The 15,396-nt window shown below is 42.9% G+C and overlaps 1 pseudogene; it reads left to right on the forward strand.

Moving 5' to 3' along the window:
• Window positions 1-242: 242 nt before the first annotated feature.
• LOC124968154 (olfactory receptor 7A10-like) lies at window positions 243-6,482 on the forward strand (annotated as a pseudogene).
• Window positions 6,483-15,396: the final 8,914 nt, after the last annotated feature.

Raw genomic sequence — 15,396 nt, forward strand, 5'->3', positions numbered from 1 at the left:
GCATCTGCTTCCTGGTTCTTCCAGTTTCTATTCCTTCCTATTGGGTGGTGCCTCCCATGCTTACGGAGGGACTCCACTTCAGTTCCTGTCCCACATTCCAATCATTCCTAGACACACCATCATGGACACACCCAGAAGCCTCTTCATCATCAACATCTCTTAATCCAATCAAGTTGACAATTCAAATTAACTATTGAAAGTAGTCATATATTCTTTCTCTTTTCAGTAGTCACATCCACTTCATGGAACCAGGAAACAATACAAGATTTTTAGAATTCCTCCTTCTGGGATTTCAGAGGACCCATAACTGCAACCCCTCATCTTTGGGCTTTTCCTGTCCATGTACCTGGTCACTGTGCTGGGGAACCTGCTCATCATCCTGGCCACCATCTCAGACTCACACCTGCACATGCCCATGTACTTCTTCCTCTCCAACCTGTCCTTTGTGGACATCTGCTTCACCTCCACCACCATCCCAAAGATGCTGATGAACATCTAGACACAAAGCAAAGCCATTACCTATGAAGGCTGCATCACCCAGATGTGCTTTTTCTTGATTTTTAAGAGGTGGACAACTTCCTCCTGACTGTCATGGCTTGTGACAGATATGTGACCATCTGTCACCCCTTGCACTACACTGCCATCATGAATCCCCAGCTCTGTGGTTTGCTGGTTCTGGTGTGCTGGATCCTGAGTCTCCTACATGCCTTGATACAAAGCTTAATGGTGTTGAGCCTGTCTTTCTCCACACACTTAGAAATTCCACACTTTTTCTGTGAACTTAACCAGGTGGTCCAACTTGCCTGTTCTGACACCTTGATTAGTGATTTGGTCAGGTATTTTGTAACTGTTGCTGGAAGTTGGCCCCCTTGCTGGCATCCTTTACTCCTACTCCAAGATAGTGTCCTTCATTTGTAAAATCTCATCAGCTCAGGGGAGGTACAAAGCCTTCTCCACCTGTGCATCTCACCTCTCCATGGTCTCCTTATTTTACTGCACAGGGCTAAGTTGTATCTTAGTTCTGATGCAACTCCAGTGCAACAGTCTCGGTGATGTACACCGTGGTCACCCCCATGCTGAACCCCTTCATCTACCGTCTGAGGAATAAGGATGTAAAGAGAGTCCTGAGAAGGCTCTTTGGAAGGAAATGATGAAAGCCTCTTGCCTTGGGGTTCAGGGGCACCTGCCCATGACTGCAGGCAGCTCAGACTCAGAGATAGACTTGTGTTGTTTTAATCTGATTGTGAAGGTGACACCTCTTCATTCTGTTAACCCTGGAGTTGACATGATTCTGGTTTGAACCTCTATGCAATATAACCAGCTCTCTTTATCTAGCCTTCGGTTTCTCTGACAGTCAACTGTTCGTCTACATTGTCTACTGATTTTTCTTTGAAAGAGGAATGCTTTATGTTACAGACAGCAAATATTTATTACAAAAACATTCTTCCCACATGAAATATGTCATATTGATGAAGATTTTTATGTTTCACTGATAAAACAGTCATGTATTTTACTGTGTTTATGGAAACAGCAGCACTGGGCACATGAGGTAATTTTTGAAATTTACTGGAGCAAAATCTGAGGCCACCATTTTTCTGTGTTGCTTTATAATTCCCATGTATGTCAGCAATTTAACTGCTTTTCATGAAAGGCAATCTTTATTATGCTAGTGTACTCTACTACAGGTTATTATGGTCTAAAAAATTCAACAGTAAGATTTATAAAGAAAATATGGTATATATGCCCAATGGGGTTTTACTCAGTCATAAAGAAAACTGAAATTATGGCCTTGTTGAAAATGATGGTCCTGGAGAACATTGTGCTAAATGAAATAAGCCAGGCTCAGAACATCAAGGGCCAAATTTCTCTCTCACCTGTTGAAGCTAGAGAGAAATGAGGCATAAAAAAGGGTATCCCATGACACTAGAAGGGAGAATAATGGAGTCAAGGAATGGGACAGTGGAGTGGGTATGAGGGACAGTGAAAGGGAGATCATCGTGCCATGTATACCATATCTACACATGAACACACTGCTGTGAATTCCACCTTCATGTCTGTCTATAAAGCACCAACTAAATACAGTGAATAAATAGTGGGAAGACCAGGAGAGTGCAGGAGGGGAAATAGGAGAGGGAGCAGAGCAGAGAGAGGAAGTCCTGGGGCCTGAAATGGAGCAAATACTATTCCATGCAAGTGTGAGTATGTCACAATAAGCACCCCTGTTATATATAACCACAACACAATAATAAATCATTAAAAAGGGAAAGGAATGATTATAGTTTTTAATCCAGCATATTCAAACTCTCTTTGAAGTAGGTTCCAGACATCTTTGGAGATCATTATTCTGCCTACTAAAGTGTCTTTTTCAGAATTACATTAGTTGCCATGTAAGAGCTTCCACATAGAATTATTGACTGACAATGGTTGTGCACACCTTTCATCCTAGTGACTTGGAGGTTGAGGATAGCAGGTGACAATTTTGAGGCCAACCTGGGCAAGATAGGGACACCCTGGCTCAAAATAAATAAATAAATAAATATTAAAAAGATCCAGTTTTGTAACTCACTGGTAGGTTCCTTCTGGCTTCACACCCTGTAATATACAAAAGACTATATAATAATAACTGGACAGGAAATTATTACTGTCTCTACAGTGAGTAGATGCACTTCCTTCAGGAATAACACACAATGATGATTTGGAAGGAGAAGACCTAAAACTACCTACACCAGACTCCATAGAGCATCACGGCCTGCTACTCAAAGTGAGATTCACAGACCAGTACCTATAGTACTGGACACTTTGGACCTTGTTCAATTACAGAGTTTCAGGAGACCCATGACCTCACATTTTGCATTGGAACTTGTATCCCTGGTAAGTCTTCTGAATGATGAAGTTGGTCTAGAATTGGTTCGGATCACCTCCTCAAGGCTGACATGTGGGGGCAGGGTAATTTTTTGTGTTGGGAGCTGCTATGGGTGTTTAGTACCATGCTGCAGACATTGCCAATTATCCCCAGGGGAAAAACATATGTAGTTGAGAACCAGAGTCACTTATTTGAGAAGAGTAAGGGTCATGCCAGAATTCAAATGAAGGTCCCATCTCCCCTTAATGTAATAGCATTGCTCAGCCGAAGATCTGCAGTGGATGGAGTTCACAATAGTATCACTACATAGAAGAGACTGCATAGAATAGACCTTAGTAAACATGAAATTGCAGAATTCTTGTCAGGTGCTAATCTCAGATTATAGTGCAAAATAAGAACTAATTACATCTTTTCTTAATAAATATTTCAAAATGAGGGGCTGCATGGGAGCTCTTAACGTTTTAAAACTATAAATTTTCTATTCTTGTGGTTGTGCATGATGTTGAGATACCCTTGTCGTATATTCAAACACAAGGATAGGAAAGTGTGTCCAGTTAATCTTACTGTCCTTCCTGTCCCCCAGTCCTCCCTTCCATCATTCCTCTTTGTCCGATCCAATGGACTTCTCTTCTTCCCCTCCCTGCTCCAACCACAAGAATAGGATCCTAATTAGAATAAGTTATACTCCATGTATGGGTAATATGTCTATGTCATGTATATCTAAAAAGAACAAGTAACATAAAAGTAAAAATCAAAATTTCCTGATAGTGTTGGAAGGACCATGAAGACATGACGTGAAATGCCCAAGGCTTTAGACCATGTTCTCACCCTTATTAAAGAGGAATGATTATTTTTTGGTATATCAGTGCTTTTTGCCCAACACAGGTCCATGCTTTGAAGATATAAGAGCAGCAATCAAGATGAGCTCATCAGTGTCAGACTTGGAAAACACTTTTAGTCAAAGGGGAGATGAAGAGCCAGGAGGCTGGAACTCTGGAAGGCAGGTGGATCCATGGAGGAACAATAAAAACTGGATTTACTTGGTTATAATCATGTCTCTTGAGAAGAGAGAATCAGCAGGAAGAATATTTTGTCTTTCCAGGTCAGTGTCCCTCAGGGGAACAAGAGGGAAATGAGCCTAATGAGCAGAAATACGGAGCTGTGACTCTGCTCTAATGTGGTCCCTCAGTGCACAACCTTGTGCTGGACGGGATGTGGTGGTGTCCTTTGAGGTCTTCAGTCTGCCTAGGAGCCCAGCACTTGACTCCTTCCTGCTGTGTTTTCTGGGGACAGAGCTTCAGTCACCATCAACCCCACCCAGGCAGGACCTTGCACTTCCAGAGAGACCTTCCTCACAGAGCTGGTCTCCAGGTGAGTCTGAGAGCTCTGTGGACACTGGAGGAGAGTATCAGAGAAAATGGAACCCAGGACTCTTTAGCTGAGGTCAGTGGAGAGCCAGGCCAACCTACCACAGAGCAGGGCTTCTGTGGCTGCTCCCTGTCCGATTGAGATTTACTCACAAGGTTGCTTTGATTCATGACATTTAGCTGAGAAATTAACATTGCACTGATTAACATAGGTTTCACTGTTGGCCATGAAATGGAACTAACAGGCTGAAGAGAAGATGGGAGGGAGGCATCCAGTGCTCCCAGAGAAAGAGCAGAGGTCCAAGAAGCTTTGCAATTAAGGGAGTAGGGATAAACAGCCATGTTATGGTGTATTTTGATATGTATTTACTTAGATTGGAAATATTTGATTATGTTTGTGTATTGTTGGCAAGAATCCACATCAAGGATCTTGCAAATATCTTGCAACAGAAGTCATGGATGCACTTTCAATAGTATCATTTCTCCCTTTGGTGTTCACCTGGAAAGCATTATGTCACAGCTGAGTACAAGTATGTCTAAGAGCCTTACTGTGCAATGATTTGCACATCTCTGAGGCTGAACATGCAGGTGGGGTTGCTTGCCAGTTACCTCTGTACAGCAGAGTCTCTCCCTCGAGACTTTTGCATAGACACTGCAGGGCATTTCCCTCATTTTCCAATGTATTCTTACAAAGTACTGGAGTTTTTTCCCCACACAAATTACCTGTTTGCCTTTTAGTTTTGTTGTTTCATGTATGCATAGAGATATTTTGGGGAGTGTGTAAAAATGTGTAAACTTGGTGTAGTCAAATCTATCAGTTGATTATGTTCCCACACTTTTTTTTCTGAAAGAATCCAGGAATTGATGCTCTTTACTTGTGAGTTCTTACTTTAAGGTCCTTGTGCCGGGGTCCAGCCCTAGCAGGAATTCATGGGTTCCACACCGGTAAACGGGGCGCAGAGAGACAGCGTCGGCGATGGATGAAGAATGAAAGATACAGACTCTAGTTCTGGTGCAATCAATCCCACTTTATTCTGGGGAAGGCTGGGTTTTTATACATTTTTCTTCAGGCTATAATGACAATCTTGTGGTTAATATTAAAGAAGTTTTCAAAGCATAGGCTGAAATTGTTTTTAACAAGGAACAGAAAATTATGAGAAAACAGTAACCTTACAGATTATCCTTACCTATTCACAATTGTTTTAAGAATATCTAACTACCTCGGTGAACTAATCCAATATTTACTTTCTTAATATCTAAACTCTATGTGACCTAAAACTATTCTTAATATTCCCGTGGTTAAAACAATAGACAAGTCATCTCATGTGACTATCTCTACTAGGTCCATCTGGTTAATATCTGAATTACTGAGTTAAGGGGTACAGTAGGGCAGCCGTCCCAATTTTAATTGTGTGCCAACGTTTATTATAGGGGTGACATATTCTTTGTAGGAAGGAAGGAATGTTATGAAACCTTATTCTCTTACCTCACCACCACACATGAACAAAACCATCGTTAAAATTTAACCAGCCTGTTGGAGACAAAGGCAGATCTACAACTATTTTCTCCAGAGGCTTTCAGGGACTCATTGTACAGTTGCAAAATTATTTTTAATTTTGTTAGTGGTAAAGACCCATTGTTTTTCAGATTGTAGGTAATATTTTCTGGAATTTTTGTTGTATTCCCTTCGGCCCCTTAAGCAATCCATTCAGACTGAAATGAGTAATATATTATCAGAGAAAACACCATGCTTCGGAGCAAAACATCCGGCAATTCCTTTTAGGATGAGCCTTTGCAATCATCCTCCAGAGGATCTTTGTCAAGCACTGGATGGAATTCCGGACACCCCCACACTCAAGCTTTGTTGCTCTGATTCCTTCATCAGTAGAGTCGTAGTGGACATGGTTACAGGCATTGTGGGCTTTTTCCCTCTTGCTGGAATCCTTTTCTCTTATTCTAAAATTGTGGCTTCTCTCCTGCAGATCTCAACAGCAGGAGGGAAGTATAAAGCCTTCTGCACCTGTGGTTCTCACCTCTCAGTTGTCTCCCTGTTCTACCGGACCTGCCTGAGTATCTACCTCAGCAACACATGGACACGCAACTCCTGAACAGGGGTGTCTGCCTCCATCCTGTACACGCAGGTCATTCCCATGCTGAACCCCTTTATCTACAGCCTGAGGAACAGGGACATGAAGAGGGTCTTGAGAAGACTTCTGTGCAGCCTGCTGACCAGATGGTCACAGCAACACTGACCTGTGCCTGGACAAGTGTGACCAAGGGCAATGGAACAGGGCCCTTCATGCTTTGACTCTGCGGTTTTCCTGGCTGGACCCCAATGCAGATGCTTGCTTACTGTTCTTAGTGGCCACTTTCAAATATTTTATGATAAAGGGTGTCTACAAGTCTTTTGTCCATTTTGTATTGTTTTCTTCCTTTAGATTTGTAGAAGTGATTACTTAGCTTTTTGTTTATTTGTTTTGTTGCTGTTGTTTGAGACATGATCTCCCTGAGTTGCCTGGGCTGGCCTTAAACTCACGATTCCCCTGCCTTAGCCTCCTGGGTAACCGGGATGACAGGTGTGAGCACCATGCCCAGCTCAGCTGCCCCTATTATCACACGCGCGCGCGCGTGCGCGCGCGTGTGTGTGTGTGTGTGTGTGATTTGCATCTTTTTCTAATCAGGGGCTTCCACTCCCAGTTTGCTAGTGGGGTCTTTTGATGAGCAAAACTGTAAAATTTTGATGAAGCCCAGTGTTGCTCTTTTTTTTTAATGACCTTTCCTTTCTATGGATCAGAATTTTGGATCACGAGGAGGACTATTTGAGCTCAGAAAGTCATCCAAATGGACCCGACCTCTGACTTTCTTTGGGAAGTGAGATGTCTTCAGTTGAAATCCTACTTTGAATTTGGGGGTTTACCTTTTCCTCAGGGTGCAACATGAGCAGCAGCAGCTGCCGCCCGCAGCTCCCTGGCAGCCACTCTGTCACCAGCCACCAACTTCCTCTCCACAGCCGAGTGACTGCTGAGCTGCGGTGTTCAGGGGGTTCACGCTCAACTTACCATGGTCAAGCTTCTGATGGGCTCACTGGGAGCACCATCTAGACACACGATTGTTTTGAAAATCAATCTTATTGATTTATACACAAACTATCACAGAAGAGAGGAGAGGATCTGTGGCCACAATTAAAAAATCTTTAAAGTCTGAAGCCTTAATGTTCTATAAATTAATATTCTCATCGAACAAATTTAGGGTATGGCATGTGAGTCACTGCAAGAAGAGAGTATATAACTATCGAATCAGGGTACCTAGCTTTTCATCGACTTCAACCTTTTTAAAACTTTTTGAATAGCACACAAATGCTTATTTTAATGAGGTACAATTTTATATCTCAATGCAGGTATAAAATATGCACTGATCAAATCAGGGTATTTAACCTTTCATGTCCTTAAACATTATTAAATTTTTGATAAGCAATTAATGATTGCATATGTATATGTGGGAAGTAGTGTTCTATTTCAATACATGGAGACAATATATATTGAGCCCTGGGCATGTTGGCACATGCCTATAAGTCTAGCAGCTCAAAGCTGAGGCAAGAGGATCACAAGTTCAAGGTCAGCCTCAGCAATTTAGTGAGGCCATAAGCAACTCAACAAGACCCTATCTGTAAATAAAATATTTTTTTAAATATATGTATGGATCAAATAGTAAGAGGAACGTTTCAATATCCTTATTGTTGCTTTGTGTTAAGAGTCTCTGAGCTCCTCTCCTCATTCATCAAATATACAGTAGATCACTGTGAACTCTGGTGCCCCCCCATGCTGCAGAACACAAGTCTTATTCCTTCTCTCTGTCTGGGTTTTGGTTCCCGTTGCCCAACCTCTGTCTATCCCCACCTCCACCAGTCTTCCCCACCAGTTTTTAATTCCCATATAAAAGTCATCTAGGGTTGTGGATGGAAAGAAGTGTGTGTCCTGCCTTGTCCAGCCAGGTGATGGTTAACTGTTATGTATTTGTTAGATCCTCTGAGGAGTGTGCTGCTCTCCTTTGCAGAAAACACACCATGCCCCAAGCTAGAGTGCTTTCCCATGAGCACAACCTGGGCCCCTTCATTGTGGGCTTCAGGGCGTGTGGCTTTGACCCAGGTGCGTTTTGCCCCATGTGCACCATCATTCTGGGAGTGTGGCTAAGGAAAGAGCCCCACAGAGAGGAGCCCACCCTTCCCACACAGAGGAAGAAAAGGACATGGCAGAATCTCACCTGCCTCCTGCAGCTTCTTCCCAGGGAGCAGGTCATGTCTGCCCACATTCTATCAACTAATGCAGGGCACTTTGCATTAGGCTTCTCCTAATGCAAAAAGTAGACAGATGGTAGATGGAGATGCAGGTTCAGATATGAGATTGACTCTTGTGATCACAGAAGCTGAGTGTTTGCACAATGGCTGTCTGCAGCCTACAGAACCAGAGAAGCCAATCATGTGCCTCAGTCCTAGAAGCCAGAGGCCTCAGTGCCAGGGAGGCAAATGGTGCAGCAGCCAGTCCAAAATGAGAGACACCAAGACCCAGGAGGCTGCTGGTGCCAGCGGATGAGGCCAAGGCTTAAGAAACTGGGGACAGATGTCCAACAGCAGGAGCAGGAGGGAACACACCAGCTCCAGAGGAAGAGGCGGCAGAGAGCTTCCCCTTCTTCTGTTCTGTTCAGACCAGGGCCCCACGCAGACTGTTTTGCCCACATTCAGGGAAGCTTCGTCACTCTGTCCACTACCAATCGTCTCTGGAAACACTGTCCCAGAGATACACAGAGTTCAGATTTACCAGTCCTCAGGGCAACCTGCAATCCACTCAAGAAAACACTCCAAAATTAGCCATCCACTTGTCCATGTCCAAAGTCACACAGGAGGGACATGCATTCCTATCAGGCAAGACAGGGCCAAGACCCACAGTAGTGGGTAGGGTTGTAAGTCCTCTTCCAGAAAATGTGGAACTGATAACTAATTGTAAAATATAAAATAAACTCTCCATGGGGCAGAATCAGAGAGGAAAACAGTTTATATTTTTGATGTCATAAAAAGTTTATGAATTATATTCTATGGATTTGCACCAGGAAGGATGAGAAGCAAGGGAATCTCAGGTCTCATCACAAGTCCTGCATGGGTGAGGGAAAGGGTTCTATCAGAGGGTTGGTCTGACTATAAATTAATTGCTAAGAAACTTATGTAGTAGCAAAACCACAAGAGACAATTATCTTTTGAAGCAGGGGGTGTGATGGATTGAGCCATGCTAGGATCTGCTCTAACAAGAAATGGAGCCCTATCTTGGTTTATTTATAGTGGTACAAATCAAAGGGGGATTGATAGGAACTTCTGTGAGAAACAGGATGGTGTTGAGTTAAGGAAGGCATTTTGCTCTAGCGGGTCACATGACACATCTAGGACACGCAAATTTCCCAGCAGTGAGCCACTCTGCACAGGAACCACATACTTCAGGCTATCTGAAACAATCTCTCATGACTGCCAGTTCCTGAAAACCAGGTTTCCGTGTCTGATGGCTCAACCAAGTCTGATTTTGCTAGTCATAGACAGCTCCCTGTAAGGAAGGATAATTTTATGCACCAAGAAACATCAGTTTTATAGATTTTCCCAAGAGTAGAACAAAGGATAACAGCTTTAAAAGAGTCTGAAAATCCTTACTGTGCCTTCTTGGAGCCATGAGTGGGTCAGAGATGGTGTCCATGAGTCCAAGGAGCATAGGGTAAGTGGACTCTGAGCTCCCTGCCTGGGTCCTGGGACCATGTCCTCTCCACCACCACTCCCTGTCTCCCCGGAGCAGGTCAATGCTGTACTCACTTCCTGTGCCAGGAAACCCTTGTGATGTCACAGTGACCTGAACCAATGAGGAGAAAGGTGATGGTCACATGGTTGCTATCTGTGGAGCATCTACTCTGGGCAGGTCATTTCCTATGAGCTTAGCCTGAGCTCACACAGAAACCCCATGTAGAAAGGGGAAATCTACCAGATTTATATATAAAGAGCCAAGGACAGTAAGTTTGATTTCTATCATCAGGGAAACATTCAAGAGGCAAATGTCAACTTGTTTAGGCAGAAGCTGAGCTACTGAGTCCACATCTGACCACCTAAAATCATATCTGAGGTGGTGGAGGAATTCATGGTGGAGAAGGCCTTAGGATGCATGCACTTGACTCTGATGCTGAGCCTCATGCTCCATAATGGAACCACTGTGTGATCCTTACTTCATCCAAAGGAAATGAAGTATCTCAAAGACTTCTGTACTTCCATATTAATTGCAGCATTATTCAGAATAGCCAGACATAAACACTTAAGTGTCCATAATGGATGGATGAATAAAGGAAACACCATATGTATACTCAGGAGAATATGGTTCAACCATAAAATGGAAGAAATCCTTTCAATTGTGACAACGCAGATGGAAATGGAAGTCCCCACGTAAGTGAAATTAGGGAGATTAAGACAAATGCCACATGATCTCACTCATATATGGAATCTAAAAATGTTAATTTCATAAAAATAAAAAGGGTGAAATAAATGGTGGTCACCAGGGACTGATGTGGTTTGTGGGAGAGATGTTATCCAAACATCCAAGGTTCAGCTAGATAGGAGGAAGAGTTCAAGAGATCCACAGCATGGCGACTCTAGTTAGCAACAGAATCTTTAAAAATGCTGAGTGGACCACCACAAAAATTATCATGTGAAGTGATGCACCTGATAATTAGCTGTATTTAGTCATTCCACAGTGTATGTGTTCTTGAAAACATTATGTCATACTCCATAAACACAATTTTTCCATTAAATAAAAGAAGAGAGATCCACCATCCAAGATTGGCAGCCTCAATGCCAAGTGGGAGCTCCTTCAAAAGTACAATCTCTGGCCACACTAACCTGCCAATCACAACCTGCATTTCAACAAGATCCCCAAGTGATTCATATTCACACTGAAGTTGGAAAGATTCTGGTTGGGAAAGTGTTTCTCAAACTCCCCACTGTGGACTTTTATGCTGAATAACACTATTATGTGTGGCATCCTGTACTTTGCTGGCCAGTGAGCTGCATCCCTGGTCTCAACCCCCTAGGTTCAGTACAAATCCCAATACGTAACAACCCAAAACGTCCTCAACCACTGCCACCATCATCATGCCTGGTGGAAGACAGTGCCCTGGAGCAGGAGAACTGGGAACACCAGGAGGAAAGCCCATTATTATTCAGTTCATACCTGGGGGCAGATCTCGTAGCCTCTCTGGACCCTATTTGTACAGATGTAAAATGAGTCCATAACACTGTTGATCTCATATAGTGTACATCTGTAAAAATCAAATGAAACAATACTTGTAACATGAACTTCAGTCCATCTTACACAAAAAATCTAATATATCTCTAATAATGACCTAATGTTTTATAAATGAAGGCATAAAGCATAAAATTCCTAAGTATGTGTTTAAAAAAGCATGACTCCAAGGATTGTGGTAAGTTACCATGGCTTTATAATAAATGAATACAGTTCTTTCCCTTGATGAAGAGGGAACAGCAATTTTCTGAACATATTTGGAACTGTGTCCCTCTACAAGCCGGTGCTTGGGAGTTCCATGGAATCTAGCAAAGACAAGTACCTCAGACACTGAAGGAAATTGTAGCTAAGGATTGGGCAAAAATGGTAAGAAGTCTAGATCTCTGGAAGGTAGAGGATTTTATGGACAAAGAAAAATGAAGACTGGATTCCTGATTGCCCTGATCTCTTGGGAACATAGAATGAGCAGGAACATTTTCCTTTCTGCTCAGACCAATGTCCCCCAGGGAAGTCAGGTGCTCAGGGGATGGAGTGGTAAGAGGAATTGTACCTAATGAACAGAGACAGGGAGCTACAAGTAGATGCCCTGATGTTGTCCCTCAGAATGTGCAATCCCAGACTGAACAGCAGGACATGGTGGTTTGCTCTGGAGTCCTAAGTCTGACTCGAGGGTCAGAGCTTCACTCCTCATGCTGTCTTGTCTGGGGACAGAGATTCGATCTCCACCATCAACTGGGGAGGAATCCAGACATCCACAGGGAGACCTTCTCAGAGACCCATCCATGTATGTCTAAGACCCTGGTAGGTACTGCTGGAAATGCTCAGCCAGAACAGAAGCTGATAGAATTTACCTGAGGTCACTGAGAACGCAGCCAGCCCAGCCCAGAGCTGAGAGAGCTGTGTGTCTGTGTGCCAACTAACTCCTCTGCAACTTGTTTAACCTATTAATGAGCAGACTCTCTTAGACTCTGCAGTGCCTACCTCATTCTTGACAACTATATAACAGGAACAGAGTCAGTTGGATGAGAGTGGAAAAGTGGTGTAAATTATTTTCCATAAAAGAGAATATATCCAGGGAGTTCCCCAGTAGCAGGTTAGGCAAAATGAGTCTTAGGTGTAGCGGGTGCACAATGAGGCAAGGGTTTTTCTTTCTTTAATTTTCAGTCTGGAGTGTATTCGAGCCCATTTCCATATTCATTATAAAGGTGAGACTAATGAGCTCTTACAAATACTAACTTGCAACAATGCATCAGGAGACATGCATCTCACAGAATCTTCTCTCATGCTGGGTGTTCACATGAACAAAATAAGTTTTATTTGATAGATTAAAGTAGAAGCTAAAGGGATTTATTTTGCAATTCTTTCCTTATTGCACAAACAATACATTTTTTAGCTCGTTAGCCTTTTTTTCCCCCTCGTTGTAATTGGAAATCCTTTGCTTTTCTAGAATCTGGGGGTCTTTATGTTCTGAGTTCAAAGAAACAATTGGAAGTTATTTTCACTAAGTTTGCTGTTTGCCATTTAGTTCTTTTATATATGTATTGACATTTTGAGAGGGAACATATGAACTTATGAATTTCACAAGGCCACACCTATGAGTTGGTAACATTGCTCCATTGCTTCTTATGTTTACAGTTCTTCTTCATGATCTGTAGTAATCAAGTTCCTTTTATACCACTCTGTATCTCAGTACTTATATGTTTTTCCTTATTACTCCCTTTTTGCCTTTGGTTTTGGTTCTATTATTATGAGCAGCAATCACCCTCTGCCCTCCTGTGAGACGTATTCTATTGCACTCAAGTGAAGGTTGCCTGTGTCTTTCTAATGAGCACAGGCTTCATACACAGGAGTGTCATTACATCTACAAGATCTCCTCTCTGCACAGTTGGAATAGGCTCCGGGCCTCCCGGGTTTACTGCTGGGAATAGATGAGGAGATTCTGGAACACACCTGGCCCAGGTGCCTGGCAGGAACTCAGGACGGGAGCTGTGGCCAGGCTATAACCAAGGTGGCTACGCAATTCCATCATTCTTAACCTTAGGTCCACAGTCATGAGCATATCTGGATCCATTCAGGTTTTTACAGGGTCAAGTTATAACTTTGGATACCACTTCTTTCACTGCTCCTTTAAAAAAAGTAGGTTTTATCATTTTATTTCCAGGTTTTTGTCAATACTGAATTAGAGACTTGTGTTGAAGGAATTAAATAATTGTTGTTTTAGTTCTTTTGATGGAAATTTGATTTTAAACTTTCAATTTCATTTAATGACCTTGTTTTGAAACCATTTATTCATCTGTGTAGAAACTCTAAATTTATTTCTTTAATTTTCTCTATATCAATGCCCTTTGAAAACATAAAATGAACAGAACAGGCAGACTCTCTTCTTGTGTGGACCATACATTATAATGGCAAATATAGACTCCACGGAAATAAATGTGTGCATGTTATAGAGGATAAATCCTCTGAGGACAGGTGACAGAACGTCATGAGAGGTGCAGGATTCTATGGAGTTAGTCTAGATCAGCACCTCAGCTCATGTATTCCAAATTGGGAATGATCCTTTTAACACACTGTTGACCTCATTTTGCAATTATTTCGTTGAAGATTTTTGCCTCTATGTTCATCAAGCACATTGACCTGAAATTTTTTTTTTCTTGTTTAGTCCTTGTCAGGCTAAAGTGAGGTCATTACAATATAGACCCCCTCCCCCCCGATCCTAACCAAGAGCGAGAAACAAGGAGGAGTCCACTTTGGTGCACAGGACACCTTTGAAATCAGAACAATGTGTGATTCTGCATACATGAGATTTTTAACATGGTCACACTCAGAGACACACAGAAGAGAAGGGTGGTGTCAGGGTGTGGAGTAGGGAATGTGGGCTTTGTGTTCCTGGGTGGAAAGTTAAAGTTGTATATGGAGATTAATGTCCAGACACCTGCTAGACAGCATGGAACCAGCACTAACAACAGGGTATTATTCATGTGAAAATTTGCTATCAATGTAGACCTCAGGGTAAGTGTTCTTGTCAGAGGAAAAACAACAAAATGATACAATAGGGACCCAGGGACACTCTTGGAGGTGACGGACGCATCTATGACACTGAAGTGTTGAAGGGACGGCCATGGTTCACACATGTCTGAATTCACCCTCTCGTCCGCATAAAGCATATGCAGTTCCTCGGGGGTCTGCTCCCTCAGTAAAGCCGCCCCCAGCAGCAGTCAGGAGAACAAAGGCCCCTCCTGAGACTCTCGGCATCTCCACGGCAGCAGGAAGGCAGCTCCTTCCTCAGCATTCACAGACGGGGCCTCTCCTCCTCCTGCCTGGCTCACTCTGGCTGCCACCCTGGCTACCTTTGGAACCTGTTGCAGAAAGCACCATCCTCAGGTCTCTGTGCCACTCGGTCCTTCTGCCAGGCCCAGGGCTCTGCAGACCACCTAGGGGCACCCTCCTCTCCTGCAGGCCTCTGCTCAAGCATCACCCTTGACCTCTCTTACCTGGACCCCCATAAGGATAGCATCTCCACCTCCTTCCCTTCCTACCTATCCATGTTTGATTCATAGCAATTACACCATCTGTATATTATGTGCATATATTATGAGAATGCTCAATTTATTTTTAACAGTTTATAAATTTGTAATATTTATAAGTATGTACTCAGTAATGTGTTCTCCTGTATGTACAAATCTATCTCCTCCCACAGGTATCCTCACTTCATGGAAAAAACCTCAGAAACCTTCTTCCAGTGCTGTTGCTTTTAGTGACTGTCTACCTTCATTCTTTCTCACGACTGGATCTTAGGCACTTTTATTTTTCAGCACCTGTGCCCCTGGTCCAGCCAATGCCAGGA

This window comes from Sciurus carolinensis, chromosome 17 (genome assembly GCF_902686445.1).
Source record: "Sciurus carolinensis chromosome 17, mSciCar1.2, whole genome shotgun sequence".
NCBI classification, from domain to species: Eukaryota; Metazoa; Chordata; class Mammalia; order Rodentia; family Sciuridae; genus Sciurus; species Sciurus carolinensis.